Source organism: Varroa destructor, unplaced genomic scaffold (assembly GCF_002443255.2).
Source record: "Varroa destructor unplaced genomic scaffold, Vdes_3.0 BEIS01000002.1, whole genome shotgun sequence".
NCBI classification, from domain to species: Eukaryota; Metazoa; Arthropoda; class Arachnida; order Mesostigmata; family Varroidae; genus Varroa; species Varroa destructor.
Genome location: NW_019211455.1, coordinates 15,053,075 through 15,077,835, shown reverse-complemented (window position 1 = coordinate 15,077,835; position 24,761 = coordinate 15,053,075). Strand labels below are relative to the sequence as shown.

General features: G+C 40.2%; 1 long non-coding RNA gene across 5 annotated transcripts; it reads left to right on the top strand.

The window, feature by feature from the left end:
- Positions 1-56: 56 nt before the first annotated feature.
- Positions 57-23,894, top strand: LOC147757423 (uncharacterized). 5 transcript variants are annotated; one of them, XR_015321939.1, is made up of 6 exons: positions 57-3,324; positions 4,721-4,988; positions 5,210-5,282; positions 14,486-14,559; positions 21,991-22,123; positions 22,861-23,894. It is a non-coding gene; the product is annotated as an uncharacterized LOC147757423 (long non-coding RNA). The 5 variants fall into 5 exon arrangements; XR_015321941.1 differs by lacking the exons at positions 4,721-4,988; positions 5,210-5,282 and adding an exon at positions 8,758-8,894; XR_015321938.1 differs by lacking the exons at positions 4,721-4,988; positions 5,210-5,282.
- The last annotated feature ends 867 nt before the right edge of the window (positions 23,895-24,761 follow it).

Sequence of the window (24,761 nt, the reverse complement as noted above, 5' to 3'; positions counted from 1 at the left end):
GCTATACGCCATATGCCGAACATACCGAATAAGCAGTCATTGTATAGCTGTCGAAAACAAAGGCGTCCTATTGAATGTCAACTGTGTTTTAGATTTGTAAATTCCGACTGAGTCTGACGGTAAATGGCAAGAGGCTAGCAAGTGCGCAGAAGTGAGGCCGTTAGACCACGAGTCGTTCCGTTTGACTTGACTGTCACGGAAAGATCTATCCGCAGCATTGGTAGGCCAGAATACCGGTGTGACCCAGTCGGAAAGCCAGTACGAAACAAAGGTGCCCAAATACGACCCGAGCTATAGCCCCGATAGAGTCATCATCGACACGGGCTGAACAGCGCGGGACTAGTCAGCCTCCTGATACGAAATGACCTTGCCGATATAATTAGTTTTAGAAACTTCGCGGTTCTTCCAAGTGGTTCCGCAAATCATCCTTCTGCAGCAGAACTTTCTCTTCATCGGTGTAGCAGCGACAGACTTCACCTTATTCTGCTGTGATCCAATAATCTCATAATTCTATTGTTAAACGCATAAGTTTAGCACAGCTTACTGTGACCTGAAAGACAAGCGATGAAATGAATATTCTTGATATTAGGTTTTAGCATTTCAATAATGGCCTAGCTGGCTGCGAATACAGGCATTTAAAGTGAGCTGTCGTTTAGTCCTTACGCTGACTGCGATCACTGGGGGCACCGTGTTATCATGGCTCTGGTGCCAGGCTGAAATCACCGGCCGTAGGCGTCAGGACGTTACGATATATAGTTTAAGATAAAACACCAAATCATTGCGAGTGACGTTAGATATAAGGAAGGTAATGGACTTACTCAAGTAGGGCGTCAAAATTTAGTGCAACGAGAGTCGCCTTAAGCGGACGAGGAAACACAACCGGCCACAATATGTATGATCAAATTTATTCAACGGCCTATTTCATGATGATCGAGCGCTTTGAGGTGGGTTAAATCAATATCACTTAAGTTTCTTACTTTTTTTGCCGGTATTGAATTTAACATACAGGCTGTATGCAACTTACAAGAACCAGTAAAACACATGTGCTCTTAAGAAATCCACATGAAACCAAACGTAATTTTCATGTGGAATTTTACTCCCTCGAAGGATAACGCTGACCCGGTCATCAAAACACGAGCTAGGTTTTAACCGTATACTGAAAGGAGTTTGGTACGGAATTCTGACAGCATCTTACAGATTAAAAACCTATTTCTAAATAAAGTGTCACTTTTTATCTTTTGTACGAATTTATGTAGCTTCCCTGCTGGTCTGTGATTATCAGAGGAGGACTGGTTCTCGACAACCTCCAGCAAAGTACGCATAGCCTATCTCGGAATGCTTAGGACGAGGTCATCGGTGCTTGGTAGTGCCAATAAATGTTGAATGATCATATGATGAAAATAGGTGCCATTATTGGTTCCTACTACAGGACACAACGGGGGCTCGCGGGCGTGGACATCGTCTTCTGAGGTTTCTTGGCTGGACAAGTTCACTGAAACCTCTAACAGAAGGCTGTAATGCCCGACACACCCAACTTGCGGTCTTCCACATCGTTACGCCGCTACTATTTAATCTATTATTGGCTTTATATGGTAAAACATGTGCTACCTAAAATATCAATGTAATTATCCTTCAAATCTTCGTCACCAACACATATGAAGGTCTTGCGAATTTTTAAATATAGTGTTTTCTGCTGGAAGTTTGTGCCGCAGTAGCTAGTAAAAGCACATAAGGCGTCACATAATTCGGCCTCTCTGCCTGTCTATGGCCTGCGACGACCATCTAATGGCTTAACCTTCTTGGTCCTTCGTGCTAGATTAGCATTGTGAACTATGAGGGTGGCGCAGATTTCAAGAAAAGCATCAAACTCTGCACGAGCGTGATTTCGCGTACTGTAAAAAAAAAAATGCCAAAAACGACCCCATGTTGGCGGCGGCATCTGCGTGTGTAAATTTCATCTTGTAGAAACCGCGAATTAAGTGGTTTAATATACGAAGTTGTCTCTGCACACTGTGGAAAATCAGTAAATTGAAATGGTGACATTCGTGGGGAGTAAATAACTGCGCGGGGAGAAGGCTAACACCCCGAGGGCATATCAATGCACCGTGTAATATGTTACAACAAGCTGTATTATAGTATATAAATAGCTTATATAATGGTCGGTCGATCTAATTATTTGTCTATATATTGAAGTCCACGGCGTTTAATATGAGTTTCAAATATTGCGCCATTTCAGATCAGAAATTTTCCAAATATAACTGATTTCTGAGTTTCGAGAGTTTTACATCCAGCACCGACGTTAGATATTCCATCAGATAGCTGGCTGGCTCCCAGCACGAAACAAAGTACGTCTATGCAAGGATTCGAACCTAAACCGTAACATGTCCCTAAGACTTGCAGGCAAATATGTTAGGCCACCCATTGGCAGCAGTGCTTATTGGGACGCTACATAACTTTTCCTTGGGAGGTGGTGACACAATAAAACAAAGCACCTATTATGTCTAGCAACACTGGTTGTCTACGAGGCTTGTCCGAGATAAAAAGCTACCGAACATACTTCGCAGGACAATTGTTTCAAAATTAAATGAAAAATATATCTATGACGAACTCTTGTTAGTCCGCTAGGGATCAGCCGATAGGTAAGCAAGTAATTGATATCAAACTATAGAGTGTAGGTTTCCAATAAGCTCCAACCAAATTTAATACTTTGGTGCATACCCTTACCTTTTTTAAAGGAAATATTGGAAATTGAATTTTGTAACAATATTATGGTATAGCCAGTTAGTTTAGCTTATGAATTCATTTGTAGAGGCATAAACCTGTTAATACCAATAGGCCTGAAATAATCTCACGCACGTTTTCATAGGGTACACATAATTAGATCTTTAGGCGAAAATCTAAGTAAAACTAGTTGGAACTTGCCTAACTTAACCAACTTATCTTACTATACAAACTATAAAATTTGCTTTGTACCTATTAAAGAGACTATTTATGATCGGTCAAAAGACCTGACTTTTACATGCAAGAGCTTCAAGTAGTGTTCATGAGTTGCCGAACTAAACGTTTTGTAGCTGATTATACGTCACGTATTTTACCCTTTCTTAGTTATGAGGCCTCTCCTAATTTTAAATAGCGGACCCTTTCCGATCTAAATCCTCCTTCCTACGCTCGAAGCGTAAAACCAATAAAAGGACAGCCTTCACAGAATGCTGAAGCCATGGTGAAGTCTAATCGGTACTGATCGCATCGATGAAATTATTCAGGTGTTAAACAATTTGAGTAAAAATCGTGACAATTGCCAAGCCATTAACGCGCTGAAATCAGGTCTGTAAATATGAATGCTTATCAGCAGTGCTAACATATGAAAATTCTGAATGAGTCGCCCATGCATTGGAGACGGTGTGATAAGGATGTATTTAATTAGCATATGTAGTACACGACAAGACTAAGAAACAAAGTTTTGACGTCACTTACAAGGGCAAAATTACAACCGGCGCTATACGCTAACTTGAAGTTATCAATTATATAAACTAGTGGTCTCGCTGTTACCATTTCCATGCGTTTAAACTAATTGAAACTCTGTACCTTTTGGAATTATGATAACATTAAGCGGTAATTGTTTATTTTATCAAAGTGTACATGTATGCCAAGTAGTTAAAAATCAGGTTGTTTCGTAGATTTATTTAATTTACCCATTTGTGATAAAATAACAATGTTATCGAACCAAAATTGATATAGTCATTGACAGGTCCGTAGAGGCTTGTCACTCGCTAAACTAACAAGTAAAGATTGGGCCTAATTAACAGAGCATATTGCTTGCTTTTTTAGATAGATAATTGACTAGAGCATACTTTGGTATCCCCCCATTAAGTGCACACTATCTATAGACTTATTTCATAAGTATTAATACCTTAACACGTTCTGTTCGTACAAGCCCAAGACGGTCGCCACTACCACATCCATTAACGTCTGCAAAGTTGCCTATTCGTGCTTATATTGTCGTATCGGTTTGAGAACAGTATATTTCGTTGTAATGCAGCGGAAACACTTTTGCGGGGACACACGAGGGGTTCTGCACATAGAGACACGTGAGGTAGTCCATGCGCGAAATCGGGTCTAGATGCAGGGTTTGTTTCACGTCAGTATGAGCTGACCATTTGAATCGATGCTCAACATAACGATGATATGTAGATTGTGTTGGTTAATGTTTCTCCATTTTTTCAAATATCTCATATGATCAGAGCTGCGTCGGGTCCGAGTTGGTGTCGCTTCTAAGCCGATTTGGCAATAGTAGATGTGCTACGATTGCTCAGAACGCTTTTATTCAAACTTGAGATAGAACGCCTTGAAATTTCTGCAAAAATTCACTGTATTTTACAATTTAGTTACGATAAAGGTACAGTGCCTAGGCGCATAAAATACCTATTCTGTTTATGGCCTAAAAGTAGTTACCGGAAGAAACGGCCTAAGGGTAATTGTGCCGCTTCTATTCTGGCAATTTTGATATGCAACATGTTCCTCGTTATGGCTGACCAATCACGAAAACAATCACAAAAATAAACTTATTTCGGAAGTTAAGCAAGACCGACACATAAATAGTTGCAGTATCTCCAGAAAATCAAACGCCAACAATTAAACAGTTTTAAACCTATTGAAGAAAGCTGCTTATATAAAAGCTCAATGTTTGAATTAAAGAATTGATCGATTGTATTTCTCTAAGTGAATCTCCTCAGAAGATCCCGCCATTCCTAACGGGGTTAATCATGAGCGACGAAAAGTAGGCCACATATGGCGGTCATGTGCACATGAGTGAAACTTTTTTAAAAAATGTGCTCTACACTCTGTCGCAACATCCAGCCTGCAGCCAAAGCGTACAATGCAACGCGTTTGGTGGGAACGCGAGAAAAATCATGCACAATGGGTTACTGCCGCCTGGTCAAACAACTGATTTCAACTTTTACTGTCAACAACTAACAGAAGAATAAGAGGTAATTGGAAAAAAATCAACCGGAACATAAAGGGCGTTGTCCTTCATCGCGCTAGTCCATCATGCTAAATTAAGAGAGCTTGGAAGGAACATACACCGTGTAGCTCGATTCTTGCTCCAGCAGTTTATTCAGAATTATTTATGTAGAATTCTCGTAGTTATGTTGATTTAACTTCAGCGGAGAGATGCAAAACTAACTTGTTGCAATTTTTTCTTGCCTAGATACCGTACAGATGGTACGATGGTGGAACTGTGGTGTTGCCGAAAAAATAACAGCAGGATATTCGTCAAAATGGTGCCTATTCAGTTAGTTGTGTTGTTTTAAAGTACACAGTGTTTGCTCCAATTTCGGCCTGAAAACGGCCCATGTTTTTTGTATGTACATATATGTGTGGTTCCTCACTATGCGTCTAACGTCTCCGTAATTACATGCCAGAAGCCTGTTTTTAGCCACGCTAGAAATGAGTATATTTGAATAATCAATGCAAATTCATGCGTAGACTGCGGTAGCTTAGAGCGGCAGTAGCATAGATTAAAACGTGTGATAGATGAAAGGCCGCGGTTTTGTAATAACAATAATACATTTAACATGCTACAAGAAGTGGGGTCGGTATTCGAGTCTCGCCAAACAAAAAAGTTCTACGCTAGCCAGCACTACCCTAGCTAAAACCCACTGGTACTCAAGGAAATACCATCCATACATACGCGAACACCAATAACCGTACGTTACCTCTAATTTTCGTTCGAGCCGTGTCTAAATATACATGTCATTCTCTCACGCTGAAAGCGTCTGCGCGTAGATGATTGGGATATAAATCCATCAATATGACTGCCGATGGAATCGGCGTAACGAGCCATCACGATTAATAATTTTGTTTCGTTTTGAATTAAGTATATAGCATCCTTGAGTCGTTACCTTGTTCATCACCTAACACAACGGACCCCATTCCTACTTCACAAAACGGAAAGACCAATTGCCGTAGCGTAGGCGTCCACTTGATCTATCACATTATATTTTTTTATATATTTTTTAAACCTCAAAAAAAGGCTTATGGCTAGGAATAGTTAGCTTACCAAGATACACATATAGTATATATTTCGGCTGGCTCAGTGTTATGTGATCTCTTCGGTCCGGCTGACCTCTTAACGAAACGGTTTGTTATGTTAGCACAATTTATTGGATTGGCCACGTAAATAGTTTATTTGTGAGGTCGAGGAAAAGGTTATATTGCGATATTACTGTTCCAAATGCGTTTTTGTTGGCAGTACGGGTTTAGCAGCCAGTAGATTATGGGTATTGATTAAATGGGATAAAAACCCGTCACCGTCATTCAGTGTGATTGTTGATTTGTCGGAGGAAACATAGCACCTTTAGGTCAGCTGCCAGTCAGTATGAGCCATGCGATAATATTCGACGCGGGAACGCAAAATGATTCCATATATATATACATATATATATATATTCCTCTGGCAGAAAAAGGAAAACCACGAATGAACAAAATTCGTTGCTACATATGCGATCTTCCTTCTGACACTAACTCTATGTCCATGTGTGCGATTTATTTAACAATTACTTATATAGATATGTGGCTCTATGGCAAACGCTAAATAAGCGTAAGTTAGGGTATAGGGATTATAGTCAAGAAACTAGCCAAAACAGCTGTAATTGGCAACGTGACCTTCAGACCCATCTATGTCCAGAAAAATGATCATGCTTTTTGCTGTGGAGATGGTTCACGTCACTATGATACAAGTAGACATTATACAATTATGAAAATGATCTCTGGTGGCAGTTTGATCCCGTTTCATGCCTCAAACATTTCGAGTGACACGTCTGACACTGCGTTAGAATCGCATCAGAGTTGTTACGCCTTACGTAAAGTAAAAGCAGTCTTTTTCTCCTTGTTTTCAGTCACTGTGATTCCATCCTGTAGACCATTGAATCTGGCTTCGCATATATAGGCCAAGTTGAGCTAAGTGATTTTAGGTATCATTGAAATATACCAGATACGTTATCTAACTCTTCAGACTATTTCCTATTAAGGTTGTCTGTAGCGGAACATAGCAGCCTTAATCTGACTAGTCAATAAGACAGACGCCCACTACCTTTTGGTATCAGGAGCTAATTTTGCGCAATGATCTATTGAGGATTACCACCTTTTTAATAGAGCATTCGTTTAGCCTTGAATTCGGGTCCTTAGCACTGCATCCGAATTACTAATCTATACCCGACCATTCCCCGACTGGCAAAAGCCTCACTATCTAGAGGCCGATGACCGACCTACGATCGCCATCTTAGGTATACTTTTTAAACCCCTCAACAACATTAAAATAAACGTGCTCATAGTGTACTAGGAATTCTCTGGAACAATAACGTCATGACTAGAATGTGCGCGAATTGCTCATAATCCTTGCGACAAATATTCTTGGTCAACATCAAATTCACTGCCATCCTCTAGATTTAGCTATTTCACTTCAAATCATACTTTTCTACTGTCGAGTCCAAAGTGTATATAATAGGATATTTATAAAGCTGCCTCCTTTGATAAAAAGAAAGGATAAGAGTCGCCATCATCGACTATCATGCATATAATACACTGAATAGTTGTATCGGTAATGACTCAATTCATCTTGGAGAAAGAACCCCTCAAAGCTGTAATGTGTGCTAAGGTATGACTTGATTGGCAGCAATATGACGGCCTAACAGTTCTCGACTGAAGTTTGCTGAATAATCAAAGTTAATGACAGCGGATATGTTTAGGAGCTTCGAAAAAGCGCATGCCCAAATTAACTCTGCCCAGGCCCAAGCTTACATACGTAAAAAAAACTACATGGATCGTCCATTACTTCCAATCCAGTAAAACTTATTCCAAATATTGGGGTTCCATATATTATATTCCAAATATTGGGCGCAGACTCCGGTATGACGTGCGGTGAAAAATGACTTGTTAGCCTGTACCTATTCTGTAAATTTGAATCTAGCCCTTAATAGTTGGAGTTTTCATGAGACGCTTTTATCTCTGGTAGTCGACCCAGTTTTGCCTAATTTCCATGAGGATTTGTCCTTCCAGTTTGGGTACCGCCGATCAAAAAACCCATATAATACAACTTCGTACATAGCAAACAAGGCAGAAACTCAAACATGGTTATGAGCAAAGGTTTACTACATATGTATTCGCGTCGATTACGCGGGATTAGTATTGCAATCATTTTTTGGCTGGCTCAATAGCTTCATGTAGACGACGATATTAGACGACGGAAATCTAGGTTACTTAGGGTAATGACCGAGGCAAAATAACAAGCCATGTTTTGTCGATAAGGCGTAATAATAGTAGTATATAGGGAAATTATGATACACGATACTTTCGCAAGAGAGTATCGGTGCACTCTGGTGTACTCTGTCTGGGCTTGGTATTAAACGCCGATAACTCTGGTACCCCCCAAATTACTTACTTCTGCTGTATTTAAGCTTGAGTAGCGACAAATAATGGGTTGTTCGCATAAACATGTTAGGCTACGCAGACACCCGCGTACATAGATAGTCAGGTACCTATGACTAGACCGGCATTAAAACGATAATATTTCTATATGTCCTTTGACAACATAGGGCTATGTTTAATTCAGTCGTGGGCGAAACAGTACGTATGTACTGGTGCTTTGAGCTAGCTAATACTGTTGACCTTCTACTAATGGTCACAAAACAAGCGATTAGAGACTGCGTTCCCGCTATAACGGGCTTTGTGTGTAATGTATTTGCCTGCTTGTCTTAGGGACATGTTGTGGTCGAATTGGGCAAAGACAGACAGACTTCACTTCGTGCTGGGAGCCAACCAGCCGTTTGACGGAATGTCTAACGGCAATACCGAACAGTGAACTCGAAACATAGAGGGGATGCGTTGCACACAATGTAAGCTAAAAGACGCCTGTATGCATATCTAGAACACAGTCCCTAGCTTCGCTCTTCAGTTACGTTCAGCGTGTTGCGTACGATGCTTTAGCCGTTAACTTTTGTCCCAAACAACCGTTTTCTAAATGTTAGATGAATTGCAGAGTGATTGCGGCCAAATTGTTAAATAGGTTATCTCGTGGATCTATCCGCAACCTAGACATAAGGCTAGTTCATTCGCTAGAAGTCCAGGGTCATGAAATTTGACCAAAATTTCCTAAATTTATGTTTTTCATGTTTTATCACACCGGTTACCCACTTGTAGATACACCTGATTACGTCGATCGGTATGTGTTTACTTAATTTGGAAGTCTCTATCGTTCAAGTGTGTAGCGTCGATTTCTACTGAGCGTGGAGCACTTAATGCAATGATAGAATTTACATTCGAATTTTGTAGGCTAGTAAATTCAGTGCCCTTGAACACATGGGGTGGGCTGTTAGTCGGGTTTAGACGGAAATGTTCCGTTCATTGCATAGGCATCAAGCCTTAAAACCACTGTGCAGCAGGTCACGTCATCCTGATTATTCAGATGTACCCTTTTGTCCAAATCCTTTCCAACGTGCTATCATTGACAATCGCCCTCCGGCGGAAGGAGTATTGTTGGGCTTTCTCGAATACGCTGATTGTTATAAAAACCATAAGCCGTTTATTTCTTTCTGCATTGCTAATGAAGCGACTTATTACATCTGTACGCAGGACAGATACAGAACGCATAGATATCTTCTCATAAATGTTGGTGAAAAAAAAATGTTTCCATCGACTCGTTTGGCTCTGAAATGCACATTGTTCCATTTTGATTTCTAATCGTATTTCATCTTTAAATTAAATAATTATCCTTTATTAAGGACGAACTAGTTCCAAATGACAATTTAGGTCCCATATTAAGAAAAGTTCGTTAGAAACTTATCACTATGGGTATAACAGGTTTCCTAATAGCTTCTGCATCGCTTGTTAGCTTAACTCGAGAACCCATTAACAAAAGATAACACTATGTGTCTGGAACGATCGTGTCGCTTCTATCGGCTGATTTCGTACCGCTCTAAATCGATCACGCACAATTTCGAAAGAACGACCATTTACTCATACCCACATCGACAGATCACCGCGTTCCAGTTATCGATGTCAGACTCACGATTTAAGGTTAGTCAATGCATTAGTTTTACTGAAGAACTCGAACTTACTGCTGTCGATATCGCACTCAGCTGTAATTTTGACGTGCGCGCCACCGGGGCAAATGGGCCATGGGCAATGGGCACTTTTGAATAGTATTGTAATTGGTAGGCGCTTTTTCACATTGATTTGTAATGTTGTACATTTTATTCTAATTTAGTATATAACATATTTTGTTTATTTATATCAGGTCCATGGGCTTAAAGCCTCATAAAGGCATTTGTCCCCCAGTATTGTGTTTTCCCTGTTTCCAATACTGTAATTTGTAAATCTGTGTAGTACAGATTTAGAGGTTTGGTGGAGTGTTCACAAGATCGAAAGTGTCAATACGCTAATAATTTAGCAGCTTTGACCCTCGATATTATCCCCCTATTGAGAGCACGTTTTCCGAGCCTGCAGGGTCGAGTGCTTTCTTTACTATTACTGCAAACGGCTGCACCAGCTAGGCTTATTTCAAGATCAACTTTCGTAACATTCCTAGCGCAACAGAGAGTGCAATCAACAGAACCATAGGCGCCTCAGCACTCACAACCTGGACATGGGTCAGGATGGGTCCTTGATGAATCCACTAGCACGGTAACGCTAGGTGTAGCAGCGATGGCAAACTCAGTCTGAGTACAAAATGCAAAACGCTTTTTGGCTTCTATCAGCTCTCCTAGTTAAGGGGCATATATATCAACACAGATTGTAAGCTTTCTTGACGCCGATTAGAGCCAACCACACCGAATGAGCTTATGTTCGTATGTGTGTCCTACTTTTTAATCTTTAACATACGTGTTTTTCATTTAATTTTATTTATGTATGTATGTATTAACTTCGTCAAGTTTTTATCAAAATAAAATTAATATCGAGGACGGCTCAAGGACGCTGGCCATCAAAAAAAAATACTGAATAGTGTAAACAGAGGAAATTACACGAAAATTACCTCTATGCTATATTACGTAGAAACGAATTCCTAAAGCGAGGTTATTAAGCGAGCATAGCCACACACGCATCCCCACTAGCCTGGGGCACAAAAATGGTGAGCTTATATCTGAGCTATTACACTCACAAGTAACTATTTCAAAGATAATTTACGGCCTCTACTCCACCTTGAAACTAAACTTGCTGGTTAGTACAAGCAAGCATTTTCTTAGAATGATCGAATCTTGAAATTTAATCAGTTTCTATAAGACTTCACAAATTTATCAAACCCTTCAATATTCGAAAGGTCTGAGAAATTAACGATTTAGTATTGCTCCATGGAGTTGATGTTGAATCAGGTTCGCGCATATTTATAACACAAATCCATCAGCAGACGTTCACTAGTTCTTATTAGATCTTAAAAGGCTACATCGTTATATTTTGACGGGTAAGTTCTCCCAGCCATGATCCTGCTGGTTATGAAAACTACTTGGTAATAACTATACTCTGCGTGATTTCCTCGAAGAGGACATTCTCGTCGCAGTGCAAATTCAGTCAGGCAGAAGGGACTAACCGAAAAAGTACCGTAGTACTGCTCGTCTCACAATTTCATCGTCTTTGGTCGCTGGAGGATAGGCGAATGCTTTAAACTTCAATATAGAAGGAACAGAGCTGGGAATGGACAAAAACGGATAGCCCCAAGTTTGTCGCGTTCACCCCAAGCTTTCTTCCAAATAGCCATACCTAAATAGACACAACAGTTTTCCCTTTTTAGAGGCCAATTTAACAGTGCGTATTTCTCAGAGAGCACGTATCTGACTAAAGATAATCGAAAAGTTGGTACACTGGATATAGGAGACATCAGGTGTACCTAATAGTACGGGCGAATAGTGAGGATACGTCTGACACCACCCTGGCTTATAATTCACATCAACTGGGCTGGGCCAGCCAGACATGTCCTCGATGCTCACCCAAAAGCCATCAGATACACAACGATCATACGGCCATAAAGATTACGCGGCTGGGGGAGCAACTTCAATATTTAACTAATGCTGAGATACGCAACTTCAATAGCCCAGACAATCAGCCAGCTTTCTCATCTCTAGTTGGTTGCTTTCTGTGACTTTTAAAACAACAGCAGCAGCGATATTACGTTCGAGAGGGCGATGCTCGAGGTTTTTGTGCTAATAATATGCGCTGTCCTAGGTTAGATAGACGAGGGTAAGGTTCAGGCCACCGGTAGAATGGCTAAATAAAATGATAATGTTCAGCCGATGTTTACTTCACCACTCTCGATTATTTGCTCATCCATAGTCCGTCGTATATATATATATATATATATATCTATTACGTAATGCGATATACTAATTAAGAGTGACATATAGGTGAATGCTAACTAAGACAATAGCATGGATGGTAAAAAAAAAAACAAACGGTAGAGATGAAGATGTTTTTTTTCCTTTTCTTAAAAGCTCGTCGAACCGTAGTCTCAGAGAACTCAATTTCGCAGGTGCTGTCGAACTTCGTCATAGGAAAATTAGTGTGTGTCCTGACATTCCGAGACGGGCTTTCATCGTATTACACTTACTATGCCCCCCTCGCGGTTGTCTAATTCAGGATCGTATTGGATATGATAGATAGTACAGATCGAGCGACAGTTTCTAAAATTGATTGATTTATTAGGATATGATTATTGAAATACTCGCGCACGACACATGCAATGAAGCATACACAAACACTGGTCTAAGTTATAGCTATTATAAAAAGCCATTTAATTATGAAAAATGAAAAATATTTATAAAATTTTACTTATAAAACACAATGGAGGATTGTCGTGAAATGCGTAGATCATCCGACTAAGTGAATTCAAAAAAAAAAACGTGCAGAAACTGGTATACGTATACTGTTTTGCGTAATAGTATATTGGCGTATACAGACTTTATTTTTTCACTCATGCTTACCCCTCTCTGTGGCCCTCGGCGACAATCCTTGGAGAATTTTGGCTTTTCGTTAATACGACACAGCCAATTACAATTACTGCTTAAGAGAGCAGCGTCGAACTATCGAGTGGCTCCGATAAAAGCGACAGGCAGCCAATAGATAATCTAACCAGAATTTGCTGGCAGTGGAGGTCGTTCGCAAACAGCCAATCGCAGAAGTGCATTTTTGAAAGCGTAGAATGCTGCGTAAACAAAGGCAACGTGTCCTAGGGGCGATGTTTTCTATCATGAATGGTACGGCATGTGGAACAGCCATCAGTCAGCGTATGGGGCATTGATCCTGAACGCTTTCGCTCATTGTGACTGTAGCTGGACATCATTGTATTACAGTAATGTACTAACTGGAGAGACCTGCACACGCTGTGAACCCTCAGCAGAAATACGCATAAAAGAGTAGGTAACTAATATAGTCCTCCTTTATCTTACTCGGTTCCTACTCGTATTAAGGCAATTATTTAGGGGCCTTATTCCAATGGGTCCTTGAAGTAACGCTCTTCTTTGAAACAGTGTTACCGAAGCCTACAGTGGGAAATATAACTGAGAGCCAACTATGCAAATGATTTGAATGTAGACAAAACTGGTCGGGTCAGCATGCCTACAGCCAGCGAAGATGATTCTGAACGATTCCGAAGTGTTGGATACAGCTTCCGTGGTGCTTGTTTTAGCTTTACGTAAAGCCTTTCTACGCAAAGGCTTCTCCGAGACGGATGACGTACGGTGAACGAGAAAACAGTCATTCGTAAACTTTGTACAGCGAGACATCACTATTTAAAGAAAAAGATAACCATGCCTATTGAAATCTTAAAGTGCCGGACACGTCCTCGGCTTTAAGAAGCATCGTGGGAAAAACAAAACAGCTAACAAAATCAAGGAATACATATATTTGTGAGCTTTTATGGTCTAGGTTTATCTAGGTCCGTTGTGAAATCTCTAAATGATGTGTGTGTTCATGTGGCCTAAGCCTTACCATCCACTTATCTCCCATAGTAATTAGGGGCAATGAGTAAAAAAAAATCCTGCTAGCGCCCTACTATTGCAGATAGCGTCGACAACGAAATTGGAAAGACAGATTTAGCAAACTAATCTCGTATGTAATTTTTTTGTCACTGTCTGCCCATGTGCTATATCGACTTCGGACAAATTGTGTTATCTCTGTTTATCTATTCGGTCTTCCACTTTATGGATGATTTGTTCAGCCTCACAATTAATGGACTCCTTACCTCATTGACGCTTAACTAATTAACAGAATTGATTTAGAACAGCAGAATTAAACTAGTAATGAGCTGTTCGATAGGCGAATGGAGATTTAATTAATCTTACCTTTGTAAGGATATCATATAATCGTATTATTACAAAACTAATACAAAGGCGAAATGGGCGAAGGCCATCTATCGAAAGTGTTCCCTGCAAACACAGATTTGTATAATAAGTTTATTTCAAATTGTTACTGACCAGTTATGGGTTGTTTTGCATTTTAGGAACGAATTGAGGGCCAGGACACGTGAGGAACTACAAAATAAAAACCAAAGATGAAGGCCTATGGTGAAACTGGGTAAGTATTTAAAACAACTTTCCGAGAAAGCGTATCTAAATAGACGGCCACACTAACTTATATTCTAAACGCACCGACGTCTTTTAAGTATGCAGAAAATATACCTGACTGATGATACGAAGCGCGGGTGTGCCTCTGAAACAACATTAAGTACAATTAAGCCTGCCTTATTCTTCATCGTATTGGCTTTATCGTTTTGCGCATTGTTGGTCTTCATTATACTGATATATGTGCATTCTAATAGCAGTCTTACCACGCGTTCCTTGTTGAAACGACAATGTATTAGTGATTTGTTTCTGCATTACTTAGCACCCGACGTATACGACACAAAATGTCTGGGGTATCATACCAATATTGCTTTTGAAGCCAGCCGCAATCGAAGCGTTGCTAGCTTGCTTTTCTCGACACTAGTCATAGGTCGCCTTCCCGAAAAAGCTGTCAAATCTACAATGCCACTATGATGTGATGGCGCCATCAACGGTTCGACGCTACGGTCGTCCATTTTCAGGACGTTTTGGGGATGTTCAAAGTAGGCGACAAGGCATCAGTGTTTTTCAGGCCATCCTCGCTGTGGCTGATCTGGCAAATTTCCCTAAAAAATACCTGGGGTCATTTTCGTTCCTGTTTAATACGTCCTAATTTCCGAATATCAGAACCAGTGGAGTGTTTTGCGCCCAACGGAGCAGCGCAGTAATTGAGAGTGAGAGAGACACACGACGCCGACAGCTTGGCCGTGATGCTCCAGTACTTGTTAGCATAGTTGTGCGTTGTCGTCACGCGATTTCGACAGATGGAGGGCGGTCTGGAAGCAGACGCTTCTGTGTACGTGCGTTTGCCCCTCTGGTAGCGAGATGCAGTCCCTCTCTGGTCGACGTACACTTCTACGGTGAAACAATACGGATTTCTCTTATACCTTGAGGCGATGCACATCCACCCTGTATAGCAGTAAACTTGGGCTTGCACAGTCCTGGTTTTTTTATCTCTCGGCCAGGTATAGGACCTTTCTTCTGGAAACAAGACATCGCAGCAGCTGCACAAGGGATTATTGCTTGTTTATGCAGATTAATGGCGCGTTAATTAAAGAACTTGAATTCCTAGCAACGGCTCAGTAATAATTTTGAATCCCTCGAGTCCTGTCAGCTCACATCGCATTTCGGCTTTCATGAAAAACCCAAAAACATTGGCGTTTCAAATGACTTTCTTGATGCATGCGGAGTTCAAGTATTGCTTTGAGCTTATATCTAACAGTAAGCACATAACAGAAATTCAACGAGAATCCTTATCCAAGCCCAATGTTTTAGCAACAGATTAGCTGAAAGTAATGACAATTGACTTCTTTACCGACATTAGATACTATCTATATTGATGAGTAGGTTTACCACAGAAAACTATCATCATACGATTTACACGTCTCCAAAGTGCCATTCCCTGATCGACGAGGTTACGGAACAATTTAAGTCTAGTCCGACGATCCCGTTTCTGCTCTGAACCCGGAGTGTCATGCACTACGTTTAACAGCTGTTTTTCCTGTACGATACCAATATAGATAGGCTCAGTAGATTACGATTCAAGCGACTTAAAGTTGTTCTTTTTTTCTATTCTGCACCCCTTACTTACAAACTCCGTTTCATCAAACGAGTTGTCATTTGTTACCTGTCTCCTTTTCTCCCTCGACCCATTCGATTTCAACGTCGTTATTTCATTTATGCTCTGGTCGTGCTGCGCCTCAACCGCATTTCTCTTTTCGTTCTATCCCTAATGAGCAAGCGCTTATTGACATGATGCACTTTTCCCATAGGAAACCCGCAACCCGTAAAAAATAAGGTTGTGGGCAGATATTCAGGTGAAGTTTGAGCGAAACTCGCTTTGTCCTTTGTAATGTAGGGGGGTTTTAATATAATACATGTGCACGGTATTCTTCATAACTTCAGAGACGGACGGCTATGTGAGTGCTTCCGTTCCTGTTCCTCTTTTCTCAAGGCAGAACAGACATGTATAGATTAGATAGCTACCCTTTGTCGTCATACAAGTGCTCCAAACAGTTGTACTTTGCGCAAGCATTTGTATAGTACAGCCATTGGGATTGTGAGAACTCGTTGGTAAGTTAAGGTAAGATAGAGGGGTGAAACTGCGCGAGAGAAATGGTAACAAAAGTCGTTTGAATTTCCGCTAGTATTTCTGATGGTAACGCGGTTATTTCTACGTTTTTACTGCCCTCGACGTCATTCTTTTACGTTTCTCGTTAAAGTCCCAGTATAATCAAGAACACAAATAGTTACACTGCTGTGACGCTATATGGAGTAAGACAAAAACAAGTAAGAACAAGCCTCGCATCAAACGTGGCTTATTTTCTTGATGACAGTAGCAGTAACTTCTAGCCGTAAGCAGCGAGGAAAGCCACTGTCAAAAATAGAAGCCTTAAAGGCGCCGCCATTTCAGTAACAACAGGACGAGGCAGAAAATGCAAAGCATACTATTTTTTCTAATGATTAGAATGAGGCCAAAACAAACGACGTGAAGTATTAATGCTACATCATACGGCAAGAAGTTATGCTGAGCCACACCGTATCGTTTGAGTTATAAAATATCAGATATCAACCACAGTATATCGCTTTACAGTATGATAAGCGAGGTAAGGATACTATAACCAGTTGTAGCTTAAAGGCAAGATGCGTTGACAAAATATTTTCTTATTGGTAGGTAGTACAGGGATAGCTGGTAATAATCGGTAAGTTCATCCAAAAAAAGAGAAGGACAACACATCACTGTAATTTTGAGCCGCTCAGCCAGTCGTTGCGATGGGCAGAATTTGGCCCTGATTCCTAGGTTTTGTTCCTAGATTGATTTCTAGGCTGACAGAAGCTACGGGTCGACTGGTCAGAACAGCGGTGAGCACTGTGTTCTTCTGCCCGTCCCAAATACGACAAGGCCACTATACAGGACGAGAAGGTAAACGTGCCAGTCGTCGGGTCTTGCTGAGATAGACGTTGTAACTTTTTAAATTAGTTTTCTGCAGGTTAGATGTCGTAGCCACGAAGCCCGCTTGGCAAAAAACACCTTCACTTCGAAAGTCGTCGCACGTTGCTTTGCAACTGTCGTCTTTAGGAGAACCAGAGGGTGCCGCGTTGGAGGGATTCTGCTGGTTGATGTCGGCCTGTTTAGCGATAAACCAGTGGTCATGTGTCTATTATTAGACATGACCTAAGAGACTACATTAGTAGCCGAAAGAAGTAGCCGCTGTGACGCGAGATTTGAAAATGCAGTCACAGCGGTTTTTCGAGCTTTAGAAAAGTAAGCTCTGGAAGGGGTATCAAGCTACCGCAGTGGGCACAGAAAAGTTTCTACGACGAATTGTGACCATTACTAAATAGCTTTAAGGGTTAGTGAGATGCCGTACGTTTTATTAATATATGCAATCATGCTATATCGAATGCACACGATTAAAGTTGTACAATATTACCACGAAGCGTAACATACATTGGTACATAAATACGATACTGACCAATGATTGCAACACTAAGGTTATCCATTATGTACGTCAGCTATGTTTAATAAAGTAATTATTATATAACACATATAATATTATTATTTTAAATTTAAATTAACTTTAACTTATCTTAAACTTTAACCTAATATATATAGTAATAATTATTATTGGGGAGTGGACATAATCACCGTTGCAGAAACCGAATAAGATAGTTACTAGGGAAGTATTGGCTCGTTAGCTTGAAGCTTTTCTCGAGTTACTATTGACAAAAGGACTTATTCTTTAGCTGAAGTCGTTTGGAGAATATAAACTTCAGTTGAGTCCTGTAATATGATGTATTTACGGCCTGTACGCTATGTAAATAATGTTTGCATAATGTAAAATTAACGTTTACCTATCGATTATTCCCATCTATGTTTCTGTTACGAGTCTGTTTCATAGATTCGAGATTGTGCGCATCCGATGATACGGCCGTATAAAATTTGTTTGAAATCTTTTAAAACACAGTAAAGCATAAATAGAAATTTGCCTTTACCGACCCACATACCACTATAGAAGGGTGCAGTAATTTTAATGGCGATCTTGTGCCGTCTGTCAAATATCGATGGGTGTCTCGCAACCACTTCGTTTAGCTGACAGAGATCAGCAGGATTAAAACTTGTATATAAAACCTACACTTGTTACGAGTATTTAGACCCGATCAATCTCTAACCGAATGGTACTTACAACACTATCGATCTACATTTGATGTTTGTTTACAGTTACAACTTAATTAGTTTCCATAAACTTGAATCAACTGTCATACGTCAGATGCCATTACGAATGCATTACAGATGCCAGCCGAACGACAGTGGGTTACAGCGGTTGTCCTAGCTATAGTGGTTGCTACGACTACGACGACCTCTTGGGCTGGGTCTATGCTAGTTTCAAGAATTCAGAAACTGTTACCACGCAGCGCTCTGCGTGGTCTGTTTGGCTAATACGCATCTCCTTGAAACACGGCATATAGCACCCCATATCGAGCCAGATAAGCCTGCCAGATTCTGCCGAGGACTGAAATGGGCCCAGTTATGTCGGGGGTCCACCCTTGAATGATCCCCGTAGTAAATATTTGGCTGTTCAGGTCTGGCGTGATTACATATAACATACATAACAACTAAAAATAAAAGTTTCTACATAGTAATCAGATAGTTAATGCATGGAGTTCACTTCAGTGACATTATCACTGCGGCTCTATATAGGTCCATTTCGAGAATCGAGTAATATTATTATCATGGATACAGATAATGTCAACCTAAGACCAGGTTGCGAACGAGCTTCGTGGGTTAGCTGAATCACGCTATTCTCCTTTCGGTACCGACGGTCTTCGACTAGGTTTCATTACGTAAATCAACAGCAATGTTGAATCGAAAAAGGGCCTCGACAGGCTGAACCTAAGTGATGCGGGGAGTGTAAAAACAGTTTTCGGCGTTAGCACAAGCTAAGTGGTGCTCTGGGGGGTAAAATGGCAAACCATGCTTATTCCTGGTACTGCAAGTTTAGCTGATGCAGGCAACGGCAGCTGGTTACAGGTTCAATACTATTTTTTCCAAACGTATCATATAGAGACAAGTGACTTGACAATTATGGCAAGCATAGACCTGTGTTAGACTAAACGTTTCTATTGGTGAATCACGTTATGGTCGTTTGTGTGTAGTCAAATTTGCATGTGTTTCTTCTATGGGCAACTGTTAAGGTACTGAAGATCAGGGGTCTTTGCTAGTGCTGAAGACACAAGTATCGGCTTTTTTTTCCAGATATGATAAACGTGCAAACCTGCGCCGCATAATATTGAACTTTATTTATGTGTTAATTTTCTACCTATTCTTTATAAGGGATATGCAGAATTATCTGAACGAATTGGCGCAATGCTTGCCTGTCAAAGACACATTCATATATGAATAGCGGCCCGTCTACAATTAGATAATACGCTAGATCCATACTTACCGTAAACACACCCATAAAGATTAGGCTGTTATTAAAGTTCCGCAAATTTCCCAGATATTATAGCACTTTGAGCGCATCATACTCTCTCTACCTGTCCTATCTTCAACGATCATTTTCGAGATACCTTTTTGAACGCCCACTATCAGTGTTCACTGCATTCGTTGGTTAGTCTTAGGATTACAACGAGAACAACATAGAGGGCGGGACATTTTTACAAACCTTATTGGAAATGTGCGCTGTCATCTTTACTGAAGCTTGTTAGTGCATTCGATATCTTTCAATGGAAGAATGTTGTCCATTGCTTCAGTTTGTGTTAAACATGTACCTGGCTTCGTCGGCAGCCATCGGATACAATTATGACTGCTGAAGATATCGCGGCCTCTTGTGACACTCCGATTTCTGCATGGCAAACAATCGATCGACAATGTCGATTTCTGTGGTTTCGAACTATCGCAATAACACGGTACGAATTTAAAATGAACAGCTAGCGAGAAGTTCCGCATTTTTCTCCATACAACGCGTATGGGAAATTCAGAATGATTTTTGACGCAAAACAATACTAAAGGGTATCGAACAACCCACTTTCTCACGATAGGGCACAATACTATCTCTAACCGAAAAGCAAGAAACTAATGAATAAATTCTGCAGTGGTCCAACGATGCTGTCTAGGTAAACATCTTCGGGTTTTAAATAGAAATTGAAATTGCCTCGGATCACCGTTTTTCGGTTAGAAAAATAAGGACACGTATCTCTCAAAGGTACAAAAAACAAATTAGTACAATAAGCTGGTAACAGGAACGACTATGTAAACTTTAGCTTTTTCGGACAGCATGAAAGTAGCTGATACAGAGGCTGGATCGAACACAACACAGCCAAGTGAATCAATAGAAAACACATGGCGACTGACGTCGTGTATAGGTTAAGCAGGTACTACTGGGCTACGAACTTGGGACGAACAACTTTGCTGTTCCTGATGTTTTTGGCTTTAGAAGTTATCATAGTATAGCCCATTTTTTCATGGGGTCATAGTGCAAAATACGCTTTGTGGCCGGATACGCCGGCATTGGTTGACCCCTAGAATATGTGTCGAGCCATTTCCGTCTTTTCGTGCCGCGTGCCTTCAAGTGTTTTTGACTTCCAAGGTTAACTTATAAATCCATAAGAATACTAGATTGCCCCATGGTAGCGTAGTGGTTAACGTGTCTGCCCGCTAGTCTTAGGTCTAGGTTTGAAATCGGAGCCAAACAGACTTCATTCAATGTTGAAAGCCAGCCGTCTGATGAAATGTCCGACAGTCATACTGGACATAAAACTCCAAATATAGATGTATCCTTGATTAACGAATTCAATCGAACGAATGGCAATCAAACAGCCCATAGAATTATTATTTAGACGGTATATTTGAACATATAGAAACATATGGGTAACTATAACGCGTGTGGGCCCTAATGGCTTTCGCTTAGGCAATAAAGAACGCGTGTATCTCTGTACATAGGGCACCGCAAACGCAGGGTTTCACAGTGTTGAATACCCAAGTTGATTATACGATATACTGAAATGGCCTATTTGAGAGAGTAAACGCCAATATTACATCAGCGAAGATAGCGGATTCATGTACACGTAAAGAATCCTAGGGAAAATCTGTTGCGCAAAATACCTGTACATGGCAATCTGATTATTGTAATATTTATTATTGAATTGAGCAATTGAATATTCTTCAATAAATGTATCATCATGTTTTCTTTAAGGCTTATTGATATGCGATCTCTGTAATCAACGAAAATCCTATTTGTCTGGTCTAGGACACACGGAAGGACATTAAGAATGGAGGTCCATTCTAACTGACGTTTCGCGTTCTCTATTATCAGTGAGCAATAGTGTGCCTGCATTCCTTGTCTATCCAACGTGCTAAACGTGCACTTACGTTAACTTGTTATTGTTTGGTTCAACACCTTAGCGAACCATCGGTTGAATCCGTCGAGATAAGGAATGACGTCACGCAAGCAGCTAAAAAGATGGACGAGCTCCAATTAGGAGACGGCCTGCAAGAGGATGGAAATAGCGCTGACAAAAGGGATACCGATAATGATGTAAGCGTAATGATAAACGAAGTATCATCTGTTTTCTTTCCCACAACTTCACATGATGCAATAGATTCGAAGGTTTGTCGGCCTGTTACAAAGGAAATTACGTGAATTTACCGAGGCTATATAATCAGTTATGAGAGAACTTAGTCATTATCTCAGTTGATAACAGAAGAAACTAGAAAAATTGTTGAACAGCTCGTTATTTTTATTATGGGAGGTACATTTTAGTTGGGACTGATGATTCGCTTGTGTATTTTAAGACTCGGTTAAAATAGGGATTTAGGCTTGTTCCTATTCCGTGGCTGGATCCATCTGGATACATACACTCGATGTCATAGCACAGAAAACAGCATTGTCAGCTATGAAAGCTATTTGAAAAGCATTACTTCTAACAGTTGAGCTCGGCCTAACTGAGCAACTGAGTCGAGAAGTCAGATGTTTTTTTAGCTTAGCTTTAATACATTTTTCATTGACACAAATGTGTGTACGATGTGTGACTTGAAGCCGCGAGCTAATCACTTCATTGTAAATATGCATTAAGTTACATTTAAATGGCACCTAATAATCTACCTTTTGGGGTAGAGGGAAAATCACAATAGGGCCCATACTTCCACTTGTAAAGACGAACAAAAATTTATATCCACCTTGCTTGAAACTATTCTAACAAGTAATGCCCTTCATGTTGAATAGTTAAAGGATGTATATGCTTTAATCTTTATGTATTTTTTGGGGCATTTCAGGAATTGGCCCAAATCGATCTCAAGGATCCTGGACTGCAGGAGGCGGCCTTGAAAATTCAATCAGCATTTAAGGGATTTAAAGTTCGCAAACATAAGAATTAATAAATATTCCATTTAAAAAAATTAAATTAATCCTACCACTGGTGGTGGATGGCGTTTCACCGAGACATCGGCAACTTTGTCCAGTTGTCGTGGCTTAAATCGCGAGCTATGTAATTCGGCCACAACTGAAGAAAAAATATGCTAACTGGCTTATTTCTCTTGCCCATCTCCGTGAACCATAGAGTTTTCCAATTGAAGCTTGATAACTAGAATCACTATTAATGGCCGTCAAGACGATTACAAAATTGAAGACAAACGTATTATTTATAATTCTTTATTTATAATTATATTTATAATTCGTTCTAATGAAGTTCTAGTGATATCTTGTCTCGATACTTGCTACGCAGGTGCACTTATGGCTAGAATACGGTGATAGGTGTTGGCCATTTTATAAGGCTGTCTACGGTAGGCTCCCCATTCAAGCGTGATGCAAAGAAGATTCGGGGATGTTCCTCACACAGAACTCTTATATGAACATCAAGAAATCACGGTCATCTTATATATATATATATATATATGGAAACACTTGCTATATTATAAAATAATTTACTTTTATTCCATGTCTGAATCATCATGAAAGGGCGCCCCTTATTGCCATAGTCATATTCTGCTTCAAAGAAGACATAAAAAGGAAATTAAATATAGATTTGATTCTTAAAGCTTGTAGTACTGTCGTTATATATGTAGATATTGGCATTTTATTACATTCTTTAGATTTAAGAAATCTTGTACTGATGATTACCTTAATTAGAATTCCCAGTCAGATATATATGATGGCCTGAAAGCTGAGTGATCTAGATGTTATTATCACACAGAGAGGTTGATTACATTTTTAATTTAAACTCATTGAGCTTCTCGAAGTCAGGCAACGTTGGATACTCCACCAATGTACATATCATTCGTATTAATTAATAAATTATTTATACCTAGCATTTATTTATTTTCAATTATTTGATTTTATACAGAAAGGAAGGCGACACACTTTGGCAATGTGAAGCAGAAAACATCAGCGAAACATCACTAATTTCACGTCAAGTTAGTAATCAATCAAACCTCATTTATTCATCTTTGCTGCTAACAGTAAAAAAAGCTAATGTATACAGATTTTTGCTTTACTTTCTAAGATTGATCTTGAAGCCAACAGCAACGTAGACCCTAGGACAGGAGGAGCGAGTCCGCTAAAAGATACATGACGTGATAGTCCCATGTTCTTCTGAAAAAAAACTTTGACGAAATCTATTTGTTCGAGGCTCTTCACTGTAAGGTCTTCCCAAAGGACGAATATCCCATATATTACGATCGAACCTACCTTGAGGACAAACAATCAGAAAGCAGTTGTGAGGGATAGGCGATGAAGTGATATGATCGTCCGTGCGATTAACACTGGCTTCCTGCAGCTTTCGGCGATATGCAGAAGGGAACTTCTGTCTTCCGCGGAATGGATATGGGTAAGAGGCAACTCAGCAAAGAACTAAATGTCAGCGGCCGCTGTCCTGCCTTCTCCTGTAGACTTTATCCGTGAATAACTTTACGGTTAGTTTCATATCTGCAACTGCAGTATATAAGCTTATACACTTGGAACCTACCTAAGTCAGCCACATACAAAATTATTTTCACCGATTTCATCGGTGTTTTTTGTTTGATCAGGAAGGCCTTTCAGTAAAATGTGAAATAAGAGTAGGGACTTAAATTGTCCCTCTGAGCCAAACCAGTTGACTATGCGAAAGGCAGAAGCTCGGGCCTCTTTGTTGCCTATGATTCTGTTGTCCTGTAGGATCGCAGCGGCAGGCTTGTGCATA